Source organism: Carlito syrichta, unplaced genomic scaffold, assembly GCF_000164805.1.
Source record: "Carlito syrichta isolate Samal-C Ts95f unplaced genomic scaffold, Tarsius_syrichta-2.0.1 Scaffold304364, whole genome shotgun sequence".
NCBI classification, from domain to species: Eukaryota; Metazoa; Chordata; class Mammalia; order Primates; family Tarsiidae; genus Carlito; species Carlito syrichta.
In genome coordinates, this window is record NW_007248460.1 from 314,251 (window position 1) to 317,328 (window position 3,078).

Below are 3,078 nucleotides of genomic sequence, written 5' to 3' on the forward strand. Positions count from 1 at the left end.
GGCGTGGTAGCATGCGCCTGTAGTTCTAGCTACTTGGAAGGCTGAGGCGGAAGGATCGCTAGAGCCCAGCAGGTCGATGCTGGGGTGGCCGTGAGTGTGCCACTGCACTCCAGCCTGGACGCCACATTGACTCCAACTAAAAAAGAAAAAGGAAAAAGTTGACTTATGGCTTCCAGAGCTTTAGGAGTCCATCTTCACCATAGGTAGCAATCAGGTTCTGATGACGGTGGCGTGCAATACCAATCGCATCCTTCTTGTGAACTGTCAACGTTCTCTCCAGTTTGCCAGTGACTATGCTGAAACAGGAGAGCACAAAGTCCTCCCCCACAGAGTAGATCCATTCACCACGAAGCGAAAGGGGGCAGCAAAGTCTCCACCTTCTCTTTTACCAGCTGAAGCTTCTGACAATCTGCCCCTGCCTGTTCATGATGACCACTGCGTTTGCTCTGTAGCACACCACAAAGTGCTGTGGGTTTTTAGGAAGCAGAATCACACTGTTGATGGTAATGTCTGTCCCCGTAGTGCTATCCAGGGATTTAAAGGTATTTGAGCATTCTGTGGTTTTCATATTCTAGATCTTTGCAGTGCCATCAGAGAATGCACCAGTAATGTAATGTCCATCTTGTGTAAACGTTGCTTTGTGAATAAAGGAGGAATGGCCACGAAATTCCTTCAGGGTTTTCCCAGGTTTTAAACCATGAATTCTAATTGATCAAAAGAAGCACTAAAGATCTGACTGCTATCCTGAGAAAAGCTTAGACAGGTGACACCTTTACTGTGTGTCTTCTCAAATCTCCTTAAACACTGTCCACTCTGAATCTTCCATACCTTGAATTTTCTGTCTTGGGTTCCAGTTGCGAATGTTTCTGTATCTGTGCTGAAACACATGCAGAGGACAGCATCATCCATCATCATAAAGTTATCCTGAGCCTGGTACTTAAGATACTTTCTGATTTCTCCAGTAGAAATATTTCATACTTCAATGAATTCATCAACAGACCCAGTGACCAGATACTGACCATCTGGAGGAAAATTGAGCACACTCCACATGTGATTTCTGACCAAACTTAATATGCCTGCTCAGCTGTGTAGGAAACTTTTCTTCTTCCATCTCTTTGACAGCTGCTCTACCTCGAAACAAATTATGATCCTACCAGAGGAAGCAACCCTTGATGTCGCTGCCACTTAAGTGCCTGTTCCAGTTTCCCAGCTAAGACACTTCTCTTGGGCACTTCCATCTGGGTATGCCTCACGAGGCTCAAAATAAGATCCAGCCACGAGATTCTCCAGATGAATATACTGTTCTGGCTGTGTCTGTTTGCTTATTTATTTATTTATTTATTTATTTATTTATTTATTTATTTTTTGAGGTGGAGCCTCACTCTGTCACCCAGGCTGGAGTGCAGTGGCACACTCATGGTCACCGCAGCCTTGACCTGCTGGACTCAGGCGATCTTCTCACCTAAGTCTTCGGAGTAGCTGGAACTACAGGTATGTGCTACCACACCTGACTAATTTTTTTTTTTATTATTGTAGAGACGAGGTCTTGTCAAGTTGCTCAGGCTGGTCTCGAACTCTTGAGCTCAGGCAATCCTCTTGCCTCGGACTCCCAAAGTGCTGGGATTATAGGCTTGAGCCACCATACTTGGCCTGCTTATTTTAAATTTTTTTTAATTTTAAAGATGTCGGGTACAATTCAGAACTAGGTAAACAAGTGTTAATCGTTCAGGTAAAGTTTGGGCCTCCCTTTGGTCCTCACTTTGCCTGGTTTGAGATCAGGTGCCCTTATTGATGTTATGTGCTCCACTCCCCACCCCAGCAGTGTCCTGTGACTGCCAATCCCTTTGTTTTAACGTGATCATGGGGTCAGTCTATCTCAGAAGTGACCTGACTGCACCTACTTCACGGACCTCTATCAGTTCCAGAATGACCTGTTCATAGAGGTCAACGAGGGTTTTGTCTGGCAACTTCAGAGACTGCATAACCTATAAAACAGTATCCCAATGGCCACTATTACGGTCAACCACAAAACGCTCGATGCTGTCCACGGCATTCAGAGACACAGTAGCTTCCTCCTATGAAGTGGCTAATGCCTGATGTAAACTGTTCCTCTTCAGGTACTGCATGGTAAAGATGAGTCACATCTGAGGACTCGGTTTTGATCGACATATTTGTATCTCTCCAGTTGCAGTCCCTACTCCAGTCTCTAACAGGTTCTTTAAAACACATGTATTTGCTACTGAAAATGAAAAGACGAAAGGCAACTGGCATGGAGCAGAGAAAGATTTGCCTTATTGCAACTACGTCTTACCTAAACGATACAACGTAAAATCACCAATATCCATTTCCACATCCCTTTGTCCCAACACTCTTCTGATTCACACTCTTAATACTGGGTCTAAAGGGTACCTGCATTTGTGTACCTAACCCTGAATTGTAGCCCACCTCTTTAAAATAAAGGGAAAAAAAAATACTGGGTCTCATGATTGACTTTGGTCTGAAGTCACACATGCCACAGGCCAAAGAATGGTCAATCTGTGAAATGGAACAAAGCCAATTAAGACCCAAGACACCCAGACTCAGTCGATAACTTTAGATTGTGGATAATGAGGAAGGGAGAAAGACAGATCTGAGGAGAGCTAAAGATAGTGTCCATCTCTGAAACCTACCAGCTTGCCCCATAGTGATCTCAAGATTCCTCCTGAAAAGGTTTGGTACTGGCACTGAAGTTGAATCGAATCTGCTGCCAGTAAGATCCTTTGGCATCTTTTTTGCCTATTGCTGCTGCTTGCTGATTCCTCGTTTTCAGTTCCTGGGAAATATCTTTGCAACACGATATGGACAGTCACACCTGGATCCAATCTGGTCTCCAGCCTATGAGCAAGACAAACCTTACCCCACATCTCAAGGTCCTCAGAATTTCTCCATCCTGGAGAAATGCCAAGTCCTATTTCTGTTGCCTTTTTGGTTGGATCATTTCTCAGTCCTGCTATTGGAAGAACTCTTCTAGTAGAGGGGAGTGGTAGTTCATAGTAGGGCTGATGGTCAAGTTACTGAGTTAGTTGACATTCCTGAGGA

At 44.4% G+C, this 3,078-nt stretch overlaps 1 pseudogene; it reads right to left on the minus strand.

Moving 5' to 3' along the window:
• Positions 1–163: 163 nt before the first annotated feature.
• Positions 164–2,169, minus strand: LOC103262168 (annotated as a pseudogene).
• Between the last annotated feature and the right edge of the window lie 909 nt (positions 2,170–3,078).